Source organism: Miniopterus schreibersii (genome assembly GCF_964146895.1).
Source record: "Miniopterus schreibersii genome assembly, chromosome: 10".
NCBI classification, from domain to species: Eukaryota; Metazoa; Chordata; class Mammalia; order Chiroptera; family Miniopteridae; genus Miniopterus; species Miniopterus schreibersii.
Window position 1 is genome coordinate 59,905,355 of NC_138110.1, and position 18,865 is coordinate 59,924,219.

At 40.5% G+C, this 18,865-nt stretch overlaps 1 protein-coding gene across 9 annotated transcripts in view; it reads left to right on the forward strand.

Moving 5' to 3' along the window:
- Positions 1 to 305: 305 nt before the first annotated feature.
- Positions 306 to 18,865, forward strand: part of NCOA6 (nuclear receptor coactivator 6) — a 96,740-nt gene continuing 78,180 nt past the window's right edge. For 8 of the 9 annotated variants that reach the window (XM_081148908.1, XM_081148901.1, XM_081148906.1 and 5 more), the window contains exon 1: positions 338 to 494. The gene's annotated coding sequence lies outside the window, so the exon portion shown is untranslated. Of the gene's footprint in view, positions 495 to 18,865 lie in introns of all 9 variants that reach the window. The other variant, XM_081148904.1, reaches the window with a different exon arrangement.

Genomic DNA, 18,865 nt, shown 5'->3' on the forward strand with positions numbered 1-18,865 from the left:
ACGTCGGTAAACTGAGGCTTGAAGAGCTGAGCTGCCCAAGAACACGCAGCTAGAAGCCTCCCATGGGGCTGCGCAGTGACACCGAAACGGGGGCAGGAGGCACTGCCGATACCGCTGCACCAGGAGCCAGAGGCCCACTGCGTCGCGGCCCCAGGCTCCGCGCCCAGTGAACGGGAGCGCGCTCCGCCTCGCGCGCTCGGGGACGTTTGGTCACGTGGCCATGCCCCACCCACCCGGTCCGCCCCGCCCCGCCCCCTCCCGCACTCCCTCCCTCTCTCCCTCCCTCCCCCTCCCTCCCCGGCCCGGTCCGGCCCATCCCCCTCCCCGCCGGCTCCCTGAGGCCCTGCCGGGTCGGGCTGCTGGCAGCCGGGCGCCGACGGCCGGACAGACGGGCGCACGCGAGGACGGACGGACGAACTCACGGAGGGCCGCGGGCACGCACGGCCCCGGCCGGTGCTCCGAGGCCCGCCCTGGAGGGCTGGGGCCGCGCTCAGGTGAGGTGACGGCGACGCGGGACCGTAAGGGGAGGGCCCGTGGGCCGTCCACGGCCCCGGCCCGGCTGCTCCGCTGGTCGGAGGCACCGCCCGGGCCCGGCGCGGGAAAATGGCGCCGGCCGACCGTGGAGCACGGCCCCTGTGCGGGCCCGGCCCGGAGCCGCCCCGCCCGCCCGCCCGCCGTGCTCGTGTCCCCGTCGCCATGTTGGGGAGCGGGCCCCGGGCCTGCGGGCGGGGGCGCTGGAGGGAGTGGGGGCCCGACCCGGCCCGGCACGGAGAGGGTTCCCGACGCGAGGTTGGGACGCTGAGGGAGTGCAGGGCGGGCCGGGGTCCGCACGGGTTTGGCGCTCCAGGCCTGAGGAACTGGCGGGAGCCGGACGTGAGGTCGTGGCCGGGTCGCGGACAAGGGACACTCGGTCCAGACGGAACCGGGGTCGGGATCCATGGAGCTTGGGGGGCACAGACCTGGAACTGGGTTAGATTATGGGCGGTGTTCAGGACCCCAGGGCCGGTAGCACCCGGAGGGGCGTGGGGCCCGAGCTCAGGCTGTCAGAGCTGTGGCAGCTCCTTGGGCCGGGAGGAAGGGGTGGTTAGAAATGAGGCTCTTTGGGTATCAGATTGGGGCAGTCTCCTCCGAGTCGCGGGGCTGAGTGGCAAAGACCATATAACTCCTGAGGGACTGAGGACATATGCGCCCTCAGGGCCCTCCACTCCTTATTGGGGAAGCGACAAAAAAAAAAAAAAAAAGGGAAGGGTTTGATAAGGAAAAGAAAAGAGAGGGACTGAGGTTTGGGTGCAGGAGCTGGCCAGCAAAAGGGGTGCAGAGAGTGGAACTGGTTGGCAAGAAAAGAGAGAGCCTCCATCAACTTAGGGAGTTCGCGTGTGTCTTTAAAAGGAGGGACCGGGCTGTTTGTGGGCGGTGGCCCAACGTGTCTTCCCAGGAAGGGGACAGCCCACTGTTTTAAGAGCGGGGTCACCCGGGGAGGTCATCAGAAAGACGTTATTGAAGCCAGTGAGAATAGCGAAGGAGTGAATGTGTAAAAACTGCAAAGGTCTTAGAGATCCTGTAACAATTTCAGATGATGTCGTGATTTTAGGTGAGGCACAGAAAGGTAAAGTTGACTTCTCCAGATCTTAAAAGTGAGTGTCAGGGGAGTACTGGCGCTCAGGTCTGCTGCCTCATTCAACACACTGCCATAGAGGAGTTTGCTAGGGGGCAGAAAAATGTTAAGTCAAGCATGGCAGCTTATGTCAAAGAACTGTTAATTTATTTTGTTTCTCCAATGAGTTTGTCAATTCAAAGGCTAAGGGGGATACAAAAAAGTATAGGCAGCCCTAGCTGGTTTGGCTCAGTGGTTAGAGCCTTGGCCTGCAGACTAAAGGTTCCCAGGTTCAATTCCGGCCAAGGGCATGGACCTCGGTCCCAGGCTTCATCCCCCAGTGCAGGAGGCAACCAATCGATGTGTCTCTCACACGGGTGTTTCTCTCTCGCTTCCACTCTCTCTGAAAAGCAATGGGAAAAATATCCTCAGGTGAAGATTTTTAAAAAAAGGGTAGGTAACCAGCTGTTTGATAATATCTAGCTTACCTCCATTTGTGCAAAGAAGTTATCTTCAGGACCCTTTTGACTTCGCACTTTCTAGAGTTTTAAGAGATGTTCCTTCCCTTCTAGGTGTTTACTATAGAGCAAAGGGACATAAAAATCCTTTAAAAACACACACAAAATAAAACAGTGAACACTGGTAGAGAACCAGGATCTCTATCATGGTCAAACTTTAATTAAAGAGAAGAGTTGAAAGTTCAAATGGGCTGTGGGAGAGTTCTGAGGGAAACTATGCAAATCATTCATGATATAGTAGTTCCAGGGCTCCCGTATAATCAGAAAGGACTTTCAACAAAAAGGTTGTGAGGACATTCATAGCAATAAGATTTTCAATATATATTCAATATGTGTATACCATACATACATATATAAAGCAACATGATTCATTTGTTCTGGGTCTTTCTAATGCAGGAAGACCTAACCTTGTCTGTGCCATGAGCCCCTCTAGCGTCTAGTGAAGCTTATGGCCCCCTCTCAGAGTAATATTTTTAATTACATAAAACAAAATACAAAGAAAACCAGCTATATTGAAATACAGTTACCAAAATATACAAATTGTGACATAGTAATATCGATATGCTTTATCAGCACATTATAAAATTTTATAATTATTTTAAAGATGTGATGAGCACAAATAATGCTTTAAGATATCTGCAAAAAAAAAAGGTATCTCCAACAACTGTAATATGATATAAAGATATCTGTGATTACTGTGACAGTCACAGATTCTGCTAATACTAGAATGGTTTGTTGCCTCCATTCATATTTGAAGAAAGTAACTCAAAGAGGTTAGTGAAATTAAAGAGGTAAGCTGTTTTCTTATTCAAGTTCATAGACACACCCCCCACCCTTGAATTCTACCTGTGGACTCCTGTCTGTGAACCCCAGGTTAAGAAACTCTGCTCCTACCATGAAGCATGTCTTCCATTCAGCATACATTTATTGTGTGCTAGACATCAACTGCATGTCAAGCATTATGCTAGGCTTTGAGGATTCAAAGGTCTTTAGGGCAGGGTCTTTTCACTTTGGCTCTTCAGTCCCAGGCGAGAAGTAGCATGTAAACAGTGATAGTTCAGAATGGTAAATGCCAAAGGAGAGTTATCAAAGGTTGTAAGGGCATGTCTCTGCTCTAGGAATCAAGGAAGGTTTTGTGAAAAAAATGACATTTGAGATGTGTCCTGAAAGGTAGAGGAGTTTGCCAGATAGAGAGTTGGAGAGAAGAGTATTCAGGCAAAATCATGCATGTTATGCATTTTGGAGAATGTAATTGAATGTGGCTGGAGCATTGTGTGTGTGTATAAGAAAGAGAGAGAGGGAAAGAGAGAGATGAGAAATGAGACTGGAAGGTTGATTGGAATCTGGTTGTAAAGGACCTTACTAAGGAATTTGGACTGAATCCTTAGCTGATAAGGAAGTATTCAGGTCTTTGAGGAGGCGACTGTGTGATAAAGTTTAATTTTTAGGATATTCTTTAGAAGGAGGGTGGACTGGAGAGCAGGGAAGAAGTAATAAGGGCTTTAACTAAGGCAGAGAACAGTGTTAGAATTTTCAGTTGTTGATAATTCACATTGTGAGTGGTGAATTTTTTAGATTTTTAGCTTGAGATGGTGGATGTCAAAGAAGTTAAAAAGATGAAAGAAAAATGAGGTGAAAATTGTCACAGATCATATGGGAGAAGATTTTTTGGTAGGTTAGCAGACTTTTGAAAACCATCACAAAGCTGTGGAATGTGTAGTTTTTGCTTCAATAAATTAGAGGGGTCAGCAAACATAAAAGTCAGGGAAAGACAGGGGAAGTATTCCTAGAGTGTAGGAAAATCACAACTATCTATGTCAGGGCTCCACAAACTATGACCCATAGGTCAAATCTGACCCACCACCTATTTATGTAAATAAAGTTTTATTGGAACACTGGGACACTTATTCATTAACATAGTGTCTTTGGCTGCTTTCACACTACCAGTGACAAAGTTGAGTGGTTGTGACAGAAAATATATAGCTCACAAAGCTGAAAATATTTACTATATGGCCCTTAAAGACATTTGCCCGTCCCTCATCTATGTATCTGAATGTTGGGTGTTCAGCTTCTGTTTTGCCATCCAATTCCCATATAATAGAGAATAACCATCTTGGCTCTGTCCTTGTGGCTCCATTCCCCCATGCTCTGTGTACCTGCAGCATGACATACACCCTCGAATATTTTATATTGGTCAGTGATGCCAAGGTCTGCTGTTTTCGGTTCTGCTGTGGCAACTGGTAATGCCAGGTTTTTACTCTTAGACCATGTTGGGGCTTGTTTTGCTATTTTTCTATTGGGTTGTCTTTTTCAAAATATTTCTTTATATTTTCTGATTATTAATCCATTGTTGGTTATATGTATTATAGATGCCATTTCCCAGTTTGTCGCTAATCTTTTAAATCTCTTTAAGATGTCTTTTGTTAAAAAGAAGTTCTAAATTTTAATGAAGTCAAATTTATCTACCTTTTCCTCCCCAAAGATTTTGAAATTATTCTTTAGATTATCTTTTTGAATCACTACTGATTTGTCTTTGATGTTTAGATCTCTAATCCATCTAGAATCAACTCTTGTGTGTGGTGTGAGGTAGGGTCCAGTATTGTTTTTCCCCCTATGTACAATTAATTATCCCAGCACCACTCATTGAATGGCTTTTGCTTTCAAATTGTGAGTTCTTTCGGTGGACTCTGAGGTCCTAATTCCAGCTCCACTGCTTGCTAATTGTGTGACCTTGGACAAGTTGCCTCAGTTTCCTCATCTTTAAAATAGGATACTAGTATTTATCTCATAGGATTGTTGTGAGGATTAAGTGAGTTAATTCATGTACCATGTAGAACAGTGTGGCACCTAGAAAATGCACAGTAATGTTACCTGTTATTTAGCACTATTGTTCATATCTGATTCCCAGCAGTAAGCACAGAGGAGAGGCTCCATATGCTCACAACAATTGTAGGGTTAGTTCGGTTTTCAGGTCAATACAGAATGGTTGAGAGCTAGACTAAATATTGCAGGAGATGGTTCCAGGTTGTCTGTTAGTTTTAACTGCTGCCTTGGACTGTCAGCTGAGATGCAAGTCCTCCCACCCCAACACTTATTTTACAGAGAACTTCTGTAGCAGAGGATGCAAACAGGTGGTCTGTAGATGGATTTGGCCTACAGACACCTTTTGTTTGGCTTATACAATATTTTTAATGTCTTAAAAATTTAGACAGATTTCAGAGTTTCTGACTTATCTTGAAAAATTAGAAGATCTGTTAACAGCAAACCTATATTCTCTCACAGCAGTACAATAAAAGCTGAAGCTTTTAGGTGGGATGTGTGTTTTCTGTTTTCCTGCATGGTCTCACTACTCACTTGCTTTGCACATTTACTGTTATCACCCTGTAGGGATTTAATTTTCTGGTTCTTACTGAGGCTTTATTTAAAAAAAATTTTTTTTGGTTATTATTATTTTTTTGTTAATCCTCCATTGATTTTTTAGAGAGAGTGGAAGGGAGGGGGAGAGACAGAGAGAAAAATGTCAATGTGAGAGAAACACATCAATTGGTTGCCCCTGCATGCGCCCCAACTGGGGCCAGGGGTCAAGCCTGCAACCGAGGTATACGTCCTTGACTAGAATCAAGCCCGAGACCACCTTGGTCCGCCGGCCCACGCTCTAATCACTGAGCCAAACCAGCTAGGTTTTAAATATTCTTTGTCCTGCCCTGGCCTGTGTGGCTCAGTGGTTAGAGCATTGCTGGCACACTGAAGGGTCATGGGTTCGATTCCTGGTCAAGGGCACGTACTTGGGTTGCAGGTTCAGTTCTCAGCCCTGGTGGGGGGAGCATGCAGGAGGCTGCCAATGATGTGTCTCTCTCACAGTGTTTCTCTCTCCCCCTCTCTCTCTCCCCTGCTTTCCTCCCTTCCTCTCCCCTTTCCTCCCTCCCCTCCACTCTCTAAAAATCAATGGAAAAAATATCCTTGAGTGAGGATTAACAACAACAATAAAAATTATCTCTCCTAAATCAATAAATGACATACCGGGATAGGGTCAGAATGGCCAGAAATTGTCAGATGAGTTTGTGGGCAGGTAATAACTAAAATCTATATTTCTAAGACTCACTCATATTTGATGATAATGAATAAAATAATTGATATTAAAAGACGAGATGAAATTCAGTTCAAATCTACTGTGTGCTGGGTACTACACTAGAAATTACCACATTGGTGATAGAAAAGAAAATTAGTTGGCCAGCTTTATGAAATACTACAGAAGAGAATTTTTTTTCTTATGATGTACAGCTATTTTCCAAGAGAGCAGTTGGATGAGAGAGAGGAAATACAGGAATTCATTCATTTGTCAAACATTTATTGAGCCCTACCATGTACATTTGACTAGAACTCTGTAGGATATGAAGATGAATCTAGCCAGGGTTTAAGTGTCACATGGGTTGTATGTAATGTGTGATGGACCTAAGATATCAGAGAATGGTACCTGAAAGAGGTAGCCTTTGAGTGGAGCTGCCAAGAATGGTTAGGATCATAATAATACTTGGAGAGGAGGCAGTTTTTAGTAGGGTGAATAAAAGCATGGTTGTAGAGATGGGTGTTTAGGAGATAGTAGAGTCCAGTTTGGCTGGAGATCAGATTTTAACAGGGGCTGCTGTTGGGGTTAAGGCTGGAAATGGAGATTGAACAACAACAGCAATAATAATAATAGTAGCTCATATTTTTTGCATGCATACTATTTGCCAGATAGTGTGCAAAGCATTTTATAAGTACAGTAGTACAGTAAACCCTCAATTTTGCAGACCTCGATTTAACAGACTTCAGATTTAATGGATAAAATTTCCAGTCTGTATGCCATATGTGAAAATTAGCACCCTGTTAATTTTTAAATGTTTTTGACCAACATTTGCTTATAATTAAGTTAACAGGTGTGTGATTTTTTTGTTATTAATTCACTGTTGTTTTTAACGAATTTTAGCCAATAGGCCACATGTTGGAAAAAACACTGTAGTAATTTAGCCGACATAAATAAATATTACATATCTCCAACTATAGTCTACATATTTAAATCCAAGAGTCACCTGGTAAACAATGTTTGGGGAATGATTAGCATGTGATCACACCTCATTGAGTGTGGTAACCTGACTTTTTGCAGCAGTTCCCAGTGCACTAAGCCACGCCCCAGCCATGTGCATTTGTTTACTCATGATGAAATCACGCATTTACTAGACATATTCAGTATAAATTTAAAATTACTATAATACACGCAGAAAACTTTTCTGTGAAATTAAGGTTTTCATACATACTTCATTTTAATTACACAAACGTGTCTACATAAGTAACAAGAGGTAAACTAATTAATTTGTCAATTTTTTAACATATGCATTGGGGAAACAGACTTTATTATATAAAGGACTTTCGGTTTTAGTGGACACTCCCTCGCCTGAATTAGTCCGTTATATCGAGGTTGTACTGTATTTCATTTACACCTCAAAACAACCCTGTGAGATAGGCACTGTTTTTAATCCTTTTTACCAATAAAGAGACTGAGGCATAGAGCTAACAGTTGATGGAGAAAGAACTTGAGTGCAGGCAGTCCAAAGCTTGTACTTTTAATGCCATATAGCTGAGTCATGGAAGGCTTTGAATCCTTTTCATTTCCAAGCTGGGAAGTGTGGACTTGATTGGCTAAGTAATGGGGAATCAACAAAAGTTGAGAAAGGAGAGATATGGAACTAGTTTGCTCTCTTGCTCCTAACTAGATTGGGTGCTCCTCGAGGGCTGGACCTGTGTCTGTTCCTTGCTCCTTCCCTGTGGCCCCAGTGTCTACCTAGTGTGTTATCTGTCACATTTATTTATTTTTTAAAATTTAATCTTTCTGTATCTCACCTTATTCTAAAAAGACAAGGTGGCTGCCTAGGAGCACAATAAACATTTGCTGAGTTAATTAATAAACAAACAGAGCTGTATATAAATATGTACATAAAGGGAGTACTATGACTTTGTTGGAGGGAGTAATGCAGCCCTAGAATTTGGTGATAAGCTATATTTTATATATAAATCCTATAAAGCAAAAGACCAGACCCACATCTTCTTTAACTTTGAAGAATTGTATATTCTATGTCAGTTAGACGATTAATGATCAATTAATATTAACTATGTCAGTTAAAAAGCTGAACTCATAGAGACAGAGAGTAGAATGGTGGTTGCTAGGGGCTAGGAGGTGGGGGAGATTGGGAGATGTTGGTCAAAGGGTACAAACTTCCAGTTATAAGATGAATATGTTCTGGGGATTTAATATTCAGCATGGCGATGAGAGCTAACAATGCTGTATTATATTCTTGAAAATTGCTAAGAGTAGATTTTAAATGTTCTCAACATATACACAAAAAGGTAATTATGTGAGGTGATGGATGTGTTAACCTTATTGTTATCTTTGTTACATATTTTTCAGTATATACAGGCATCCATCTTGTACACTTTAAACTTATACAACTTATGTTCATTATATTTCAATAAAGCTGGGATGAAAACAATGTCAATTAATAATGTTCATGATTGGAGATTAAAGATGGCGGTGGACTGAGTGGAAGCTACACTGACACTCTCCTGGGACCAAACTGGAATTACAACTAAAATATAGAAAAACCATCCTGAATAATCAACTGCAACTGAAGACGAGCTGGAGGGCACCCTCATAACCAAGGAGGAAAAGTGGAGACTGCATAGAGACTAGTAGGAAGTGTGGAGGTGCAAGAGGGCTGACTGGACTCCCACAGGCAGGAGCTGAAGGTCCAGAGGGATATCTCAGCTGTGGGGGGGTTCCCACTGAGGACTCTGGGGCCTAAACCCCAGTCTGGGCTTCCCAGCCAAGAGCACCAGAACTGAGAAAGGTGCCCACTTAACATCTGGCTTTGAAAAGCAGCCAGGTTTCTGTCTGCCTGGGAGAGACGGCTGGAAATGCAGTTTAAAGTGTACAAGATGGATGCCTGTATATACTGAAAAATATGTAACAAAGATAACAAGCTCTTAAAGAGCCAACGCACAAAGTTTTGTGTGCAGCCACTCACCTTGGGCTCCAGCAGAGGGAGGACAGAGTGGACTGGAGCTGTGTGAGGAGAATCTAGGGTTGTGGGCTCTGGAGATAGAGCTCAGAGGGCGCCCCTCTGGATTCCTGTGCGGATTCATTCCCTATACTGCAGAGGCAGACATTTACCTTCCAAGCAGCTTTTGCCTGAGGGGGAAGCAGTTGCCCCACCCTGCTGGAAAACCCTCTCACCCTACCCAGTGGAGTTTCTACAGCCTGAGGCTCATTAAGAGAATCAGATTAATCAGCCTGCAGGCAGAGGCAGACCTCAGAGCGCTTTGAGTCTTTCCCTGATCTGCTTCTGGACCCGGGCCTTGGAAAAGCAGACTTTGATGTGCATCTTGCTCCTATCCAAATGCACCCAGCCCCAACAGTGGGGGCCTCAAGCCGTGGGTTGTTGATAGCTCTAAACAGGGTACTCAAGGCCAGTCACAAACAGCGTCTGACATTGGCCTGCACTAGAGACTTTCCAAAAAGACTGAGAGTCCTTGCAGGCCTACTTAATACATAGAAACAAACCCAAGTAGGCAGCCAAAATGGGGAGGCAAAAAAACAAGCCCCAAATGAAAGAACAAGAGAAGTCTCCAGAAAAAGAGCTAAATGAAATGGAGATAATCTTTCAGATATAGAGTTCAGAATACTGATTGTAAGGATGCTCAACAGCATGAAAAAAGATATGGAAACTGTGAAGGAAATTAAGAATAACATAACAGATATAAAGAATACAGTGGAAGGAATAAACAGCAGATTAGAGGAAGCTGAGGATCAGATCAGCGAATTAGAAGACAGGGTAGAAAAAATCAATCAGAGATCTAAAAAGGAAAAAAAAATTAAAAAACAGGAGGACAGTCTAAGGGAGCTGTGGGACAACAGGAAACAACAGTATTCGCATCATAGGAGTGCCAGAGGAGGTCGAAAGTAAACAAGGGTTAGAGAACCTGTTTGAAGAAATAATGGCAGAAAATTTACCTAACCAGGTCAAGGAAAAAGTCACATAAGTTCAGGAGGCACAGAGAGTTCTAAGCAAGAAGAGTCCAAAGAGCCCCATGCCCAGACACATTATAATTAAAATGCCAAAAATTCAAGACAATATTAAAGGCAGCAAGAGAAAAGCAATCTGTTACCTACAAAGGAGCTCCCATAAGGCTGTCGGTTGACTTCTCATCAGAAACTCTACAGGTCAGAAGGGAATGGCATGAACTACTCAAGGTAATGCAAAACAAGGATCTGAAACCAAGACTACTCTATCCAGCAAGGCTATCATTCCAAATAGATGGTGAAATAAAGAGCTTCCCAGACAAAAAAGGGCCAAAGGAGTTTATCACCACCAAACCAGCATTGCAGGAAATGTTAACGGGACTGCTGTAATTAGAAGTAGAAATAGAAGCATTGCAAGAAATGCATAAAGAATTAAAATGGCAATAAATAGGACCTGTCAATAATCACCTTAAGGACTTTAAGGGGAGATCAACAGCAATACAGTCATAGTTGTGGACTTTAACACCCCACTGACTTCACTGTATAGATCTTCCAGACAAAAAGTCAACACAGAAACAGTGACTAAATGGCACACTAGATCAGATGGATTTAATTGATATTTACAGAACATTTCATCCCAGAGCTGCAGAATATACATTCCTCTCAAGTGCACATGGATCATTCTCAAAGATAGACCACATGTTAGGAAACAAAACCAGCCTCTACAAGTTCAAGAAGATTGAAATCATATCAAGCATCTCAGATCACAAGGGCATGAAATTAGAAATCAACTACAGTAAAAACACTCAAAAACATTCAAACACATGGAGGCTAAATAACATGTTATTAAACAATGAATGGGTTACCAATAAGATCAAGAAAGAAATAAAAAACTTCCTGGAAATAAATGAAAACAAACACACAACAACCCAAAATCTATGGGACACATAGAAAGCAGTCCTAAGAGGGAAGTTCATAGCACTGCAGGCCTACCTCAAAAAGCAAGAAAAATTTTTAGTAAACTAACCCTACAATCTAAAGAATTAGAAAGCTCCTCTGTAAAGCCGTCCGGACCAGGGCTTTTGTTTGCTGGGAGTTTTTTTTTTAATTATTGCCTCGATCTCATCAGTTATTGGCCTATTTAGATTTTCTGATTCTTCCTGATTCAGTTTTACATTATCTCACTCATATGTGGAATCTAATAAACAAAATAGACTGAGGAACGAAATAGATCCAGAGACACAGAAACATGGGACAGACTAATGAATCTCAGTGGGAAGATGGGGGTGGGGGAGTGGGTGGGGAAAGATTAATCAAAGAACTTAGGTGCATATATGCATAACCCATGGACACAGAAAATAGTGTGGTGAAGGCCTGGGGGGAAATGTGGGGCAGAGGTGATCGATGGGGGAAAAAGGGGGGATATCTGAAAATTCTCAACAAAAAAGATAAATTTAAAAAATGTTAATGATCACCAAATTCAGAGGGTATTTATACTTCAAATAGGTATTCAGGTTTGTATTTAGCATTAAGCAGCTGCAAATCCCCCCCACACACACACACACGCATACACATACACACAAACACACACACACACACAGGCAACAGAAGTTCCCATTAACCAGCTCCTTTACTGACACTGAACCATTGAATATAGAACTGATATTAGTTGCATAGTATCATTTATGTACATTTTCTAGGGATCAGACAGCAGCTGTCTCTCACAGGGAGAAATAGTTGCAAATTTGTGAATCAGATTCCTGTTTTGGATTTTACTTAGGGAAATTATTCATTAGGTTAAGTCCCTTGCCATAATTTTAAATGTTATATGGGAGTAAGATTGTCTCTTCTATAAAATATAGGCTAAATTCAAACACTTGGAGAAATTCAAAGACATTATTGTTAACTACCAAATGCCAGTAAAAGTAGGAAATTAGGTAAACCAGCATCTCACTAGACTTAATAGAGATAGCTTTTAATATACCCTAAATGATGGATTTTTTAAACATTCTCTCTCATTGTGGATGTTAGTTAACAACAGTTTGTTCATAACATATGCATGCGTGTATCAATGTTAAGTGTGTTGATATAACTAAGTAAGTTGATATAAGTAAAGATGAATCTAGGAATGCTTCCTAAAGAAAATGAGCCTTTAACTGAGTTCTTTTAGGTTGTGTTTAACTCTCCTGTGTATGAGATGACTCAGAAGCATTGATATTAGTATAAGTGTAGAGAAAAATGTGATTAGTATAGTCAGTGTATGTCGACTGCCTACCAGCATTGAGAGATGTATACAGTTGATGAATAATTAGTTTCTGCCTTCTAGTAAACTCATTCATGTGGGGAAGTGATGTGAACATAAATAATAAAAGAGGGGAAAGTGTGGTTTAAATGAGATAGTAAGTGCTGTGGGAATTCAGGAGGGAGAGAGAGCGTTTCAACTTGGAGGATCAGGGAAGGCTTCATGGAAAAGGTGGTGTATTACTTTCCCAAGTGTAGTCACAAACTGGGTAACTTAAAACAACAATTTATTCACTGACAGCTCTGTTTGTTTTTTTAAAAACATTCTTTTTTAAATTGATTTTTAGAGAGAGGAACATTGATCTGTTGTTCCACTTATTTATGCATTCATTGGTTGATTCCTGTATGTGCCCTGACTGGGGATCAAGCCCACAGCGTTGGCATATGAGGATGATGTTCTAACCAACTGTGCTGTTTGGCCAGGACCTATTCTCTGACAATTCTTGAAGCTAGAACCTGAATTCAGGGGTCAGCAGGGCCGTGTTCCCTCAGACTGAGTAGAATCCTTCCTTGCCTCTTCCTAGCTTTTACCAGTTCTTAGTGTTTCTTGGTTTGCAGCTGTATCACTTCACTGTCTGCTTCTATTGTCACATGGCACTCTTCCTATGTGTCTCCAAGTTTCCCTGTTCTTATAGAGATACTAGTCATATTGGATTAAGGTCCTACCCTACTCCAGTATGACTTCTTAACTAATTACTTCTGCAGTGATCCTGTTTCCAAGTCAGGTCACATTCTGTGGTACTGAGGGCTTAGGACTTATGTTAACATATCTTTTGGGAGAACACAATTCAACTAATAATAGGTGGCATGATAAAGAGGTATTAAATTAAAATTTACTAAATAAAAGGAAGGGTAAGATTGCAACCAGTTGAGTTAAGAAGAGAAGAACCAAAGGGAATAATGGACATAAGAAAGTATAACGGGATATTTAGAAAATGAAATAGTGGAAAGTGTGGTTTGCTTGTGTGTTGAGGAGTTGTGCAGAGATAAAGCAAGAGTAGTTTCTTGGGACCCTAGATGCCAGATCTAGGACATTTGAATGGTTCCGGGTGGGTAGTGTGAGGGAGCAGGACAGCACTGCAGAATTTTGAAATGGTAGATAACTGATTCAAGCGTTATATAACTAATTCAAGCTTTAGGGAGCTTCTGTGATCAGGTGATCATGGATAAGTAGATACCCTGAAGAAAAACAGATGGTAATTTAACATACCCAGCTTCCCTCATTTGCCTATACCAGTAACTTTTCACCAGGCAAGAAATCCCTCTTATGAAACAAACAAACAAAAAACAAAAATAAAACAACAAAAACGCCACCACAACAAACTGAGGGTTTTTAGTAGCATCTTGGTCATCTACAGGCATTGAGATACACCAACTTTTTAGGGTCTCTATTCAAAAGCCTCTCCATGGATTTCAGTAGTAATAATCATGTTGCTCTTCATTTTCTTTCAACCTTTTCTTCAAAATCGCCTCTTTTCCATCCTATTTTATACCTCTTGATTTTTCTTTGAACCCTTTTCATTTTCTTCCTTATCTTTTTAAAACATCTGACTAATGGTAAGAATTGAGGAAGAGCCCAGCTGGGTGTGGCTCAGCGGTTGAGCATCGACGGAGGATCCAGGAGATCGATGTTCGATTCTCGGTCAGGGCACATGCCCGAGTTGCAGGCTCGATCCCCAGTACGGGGTGTGCAGGAGGCAACCGATCAATGACAACTCTCTCATCAATGATGGTTCAACTCACTCTCTCCCTTCCTCTCTCAGAAATCAATAAAGATATATTAAAAAAGAATTGAGGAAGATTATGTACCGTATAAACCAATGATACACTCTTTCTGTATCCTCAGAGAGAGGAAGGGAGAGGGAGAGAGTGAGGTGAACCATCATTGATGAGAGTCATTGATCGGCTGCCTCCTGCGCACCCCCTACTGGGAATCGAGCCTGCAACTCGGGCATGTGCCCTGACCAAGAATCGAACTTGGATCTCCTGGATCCTAGTTCGATGCTCAACCGCTGAGCCACGCCCGGCCGGGGTCTGTATCCTTTTAATGATAGTTGACTTTTTGTCCACAATAGAGCTGTATTCAAATTGTGAATACTCATTCAGATTGTGGTCAAATAGTAGTCCTGAGGTACTTTTTCTTATTTGTGCCTTCGTAGTTCTTCCTGATTCTATATTTGCATTGTTCATATTTTCTCTGAGAACATGTCTTCATGGAATATTAAAATTTGTATATAAATATTACAAATAAATATATAACTTCCTAGTTATTATCATATGCATATAGTCTTTACAGTTTTAATGTGTATAGTTTTTTGGGTTTTTTTAGCTGGGAATCATTTTATTTCTACTGTAGTAGATATAACATACCTTTGAAAACTTAAATAAGCTTATTGACTGCTGAATCTTTTACATTAACTGTGCTTAATTTTCACATTACCAATTGTTTTTATGGCTTACATTCTCACCAAACAATTTTTCAACATCACTTAAAATGACTGAAAAACAAATGTCTCCATTATCTATGAAATAAGTAAATTATATTCATAAGAATTAGAACACATTTTTTTTAAAAAGAATTTTTTACTTCCCTTTACAGTTTTTTATGTGTGTGTTTTTTAAAATATATCTCTTCTCTGACCTCTTGGTCATCTTTCCGGTCTCCTGGAGCCTGGATTCGGCTTTAAGTTGGCCAGGCTCACACGGGGCAGGGCCCGGAGCAAATCCAGAGCCCTGGACCCACCGCCGTGCACGGGACCGGCCGTGACCCGCACGGCCGAAAACCTCCACGGGCGCCCCGGCACTAATGTGTATAGTTTTTTATAGTCTTTTTTCACTTGGCAGTATATTAATACATTTTTTCACTTGTCTATATAGCTGTCATTTTTAATGGATACATAATAACCAAAGTTTAAGTACTCTGGTTATTTTGCATTTGGGTAATTGCCAGTTTGTTTTCATTATTTGAGGTTTGCAATTCTAAATTATACTACTGTAATATCTCTTTATAAATCTCTCCCCCCCCAATTTTTTTCTTATTTTCCTTAAAATGATTCAGTTAGGTCTAAGGATATCACTTTTTAGCTATATTGTCAAAATATTCTTTAGAACATCTACCAGTTTATATTGCCACTGATAGTTAATGTTAGATTTCATAATTTTTTTCTTTCAGTATAATAGTGGTACCTCACAGTTTTGTGGGGGTTTTGATATTTTAAAGTTTTTTTTAAACAAACAAAAAAGCCCCACCCAGAAATAATACAATGAACATCCTTTTACCCGTCACCTACATTCAGCATGTTGCCGTATGCTTAATAATACACTTATTATGTTAAACCTTTTTTTAAAAATAAAGCCATCATAATACTATGCCTATAAATATTTTTAAATCCATCTCTTACAAATAAAGATATTCTCCTATATAATCACAGTACCAGTAAACACACCTAACAAAATTATCAGTAATTCCTTAATATTATCTAACGTCAAGTGGTGTATTTAAGTTTCTCCAGTTGTCTTCAGAATGTTCAAAGTAGAATCAAATTAAGAACCGTGTGCCATGGCTGGTGTCGTTTAGTCGTTAGAGCATCAGCCTGGGCACCAAAGGGTCCAGGTTTTGATTCCCCCTCAAGGGTACGTACCTGGGTTGCAGGTTCAGTCCAACTCCTAGTTAGGTGTGTGCAGGAGGCAACCAATTGATATGTCTGCCTCCCTCCCTCCCTCCCTCCCTCCCTCCCTCCCTCTCTATCTTTAAAAAAAAAAAAAGGAAAAATATCCTCAGGTGAGGATTAACAAACAAAAAACTTAAGGACTATGCATTTCATTTCCATGTTATTATTTTTGTATCTTTTTTTTTTTTAAGACCTGTAACAATTCCCATTTGCCTTCTCCCTCACCTTTTTGTCCTCATGGCATTGATTTATTGAGACCAGAGCAGTTTTCTTGTTGAATGTGCCACATTCTGGATTGATCTGTTCCTTTGTGGCGTTTAACTTGTTCCTTTATTCCTTGTATTTCCTTAAACTGGAAGGTTTAAGAACTTGATTCGATTTTAAAGAATTGGTTAGATTTAAAGACTTGATTATATTCTAGCTAAACATTTTGGCATGATATCATAAGGCACATCAATGTCTGGTTTTTCCACGTTTTTTTTTTTTTTTTAATCCTCACCCAAGGGTATTTTTTCCATTGCTTTTCAGAGAGAGAGAGAAAGAGAGAGAGAAACATTGATGTGAGAGAGACACATTGATTGGTTGCCTCCTGCACATGCCCCGACTGGGGCCGGGGATCAAGCCTGCAACCGAGGTACATGCCTTTCGTTGGAATCAAACCCAGGACCTTCAGTCCGAGGGCCAATGCTCTAACCACCAAGCCAAACCGGCTAGGGCTGGTTTCTCCACTATTAATGGTAATTTCAATCACAGAGTTCAAGTTGTAACTGCCAGATATCTCCGTTGTGAAGTTGCATTTATTTTCTTTTGTGACTAGCAAATGTGTTTTTATTTTTATCAATGACGAGCATTTTTTCAATCTTGTTTTACCTAATTTTCGTATTATTTATTTGTTCAGTATAGATTTGGTATTTTCCGTTTATTTATTTATTTTTTGGTATTTTCTTTTTAAGTTTGTACTGTGCATTTACAAATTTTATTCAGTATAACAAAAATGATGCATTGTTATAAAAGATAAATTTCAAGTTTCAAAATATAGCTAAAAGTAAATATAATTTAACCAAAAAAAGAGATACAGATTATAAATATATAACAGGGCATTTCTTTGACAGGATCTTGTGATGAATCATGTTTATTTTTTTAATAAAATATTCTAAGCAGACAAACCTAAAAAACAAAGCTCTTGAATCAAAAAACTTCTTTTGCCCTGGCCAGGTGGTTCAGTTGATTGGAGTGTTGTCTTGTGCACCAAAAGGTTTCGGGTTTGATTCCCGATCAGGGCACATACTTAGGTTGAGGGTTCAATTCCCGGTCCAGGAGAATACAGGAGGCAACCTATCGATGTTTCTCTGTCATGTTGATGTTTTTCTCTCTCTCTCTGCCTCCGTCTCTCTAAGAATCAATAGAAACATAGCCTCGGGTGAGGGTTAAAAAAACACACAGAAAAACTTCTTTTATTTTTATTTTTGAAATGGAGGTAAGTCTTAAATCATAAAAGTTGTTTTACATACCCACACACAGAGCACCCAGAATTTATTTTTATTCCTTGTCCTCTGAGTGTTTCATTTGGCTATCTTTTATACATCAATTTTTAAAAATTTTTATTTTATTGATTTTTAGAGAGAGAGGAAGAGAGAAACATCGATTTATTGTTCCACTTATTCTTCTTTGTTGTTATTGTCTGTTTGTTTGTTTTTTGTTCCACTTATTTATGCATTCATTGGTTGAGTCTTGTATGTGCCCTGACCTGGAATCGAACCGGCAACCTTGTCATATTGGGATGATGCTCTAACCAACTGAGCTACCAAGCCAGGGCCTATACACTGTTTCATATACATCTTTATCATTTTTAACTATTTTTCTGTCGTTCCTATTATAGATTTTTTTTTCCATTTCTTTTTTATTATGTTATACTCAAATAGGATTTTTCTTTCAAACCACAAAAGCATTATAGGCTAATTGAAACAAATTGAACATCATTTGAGGTACATGAAGAAAAAGCTAAACATCTCCAGTTCCTCTCCAGGCTACCCAAGTGGAATAGCCTAGTCTTTCTTCTATATTTTTCTCTATGCTCTTAGAAACACATATACCTATGGATTCATCTTCTCTTATTTTATAAGATTATCATGATGCCATACATATTATTCTGCAACTTCTAGTTTTTACTTTCTAGGATATAATTTATTTTCTTTTATATCATTAAACAGGTATCTAATTTCTCTTTCCAGCTGCATAATATTCCATTTATGTAGGTTCTATCAGTGAATATTTATTTTGTTTTGTTTTTTCCACCATCACAAACACTAGACATACTTGTGCATATATCTTTAAGAAATGGAGCTTTTACTTCTGTAGGATAAATTTCCAAATACTGGTTAAAAGATAAGTTTATTTCAATATTATGAACTGTCAGGTTACTTCCCATAAAGGTTGTTACAGTTCTTAATCCTACTGGCACTGGATAACAAGTATCTTTTTAGTTTTGACAGTCAGCTGGGTGAAAAGTATTTTCGTATTTAATTTTCGTTTCCCTGACCATTAAAAGTTGCAAACCCTATTCTACAAATCACCTTTTCTAGTCCTTTACTGATTTTTCTCTTGGGTTATTCATTTTTTACTTTTTAATCAGTTTGCAGTTGCTTTTGTATATTTGGGATATTAACCCCTTTTTTGGTCATGTGGTGCAAATATATTATCCCAGTCTATCATTTGGCTGTTGACCTTG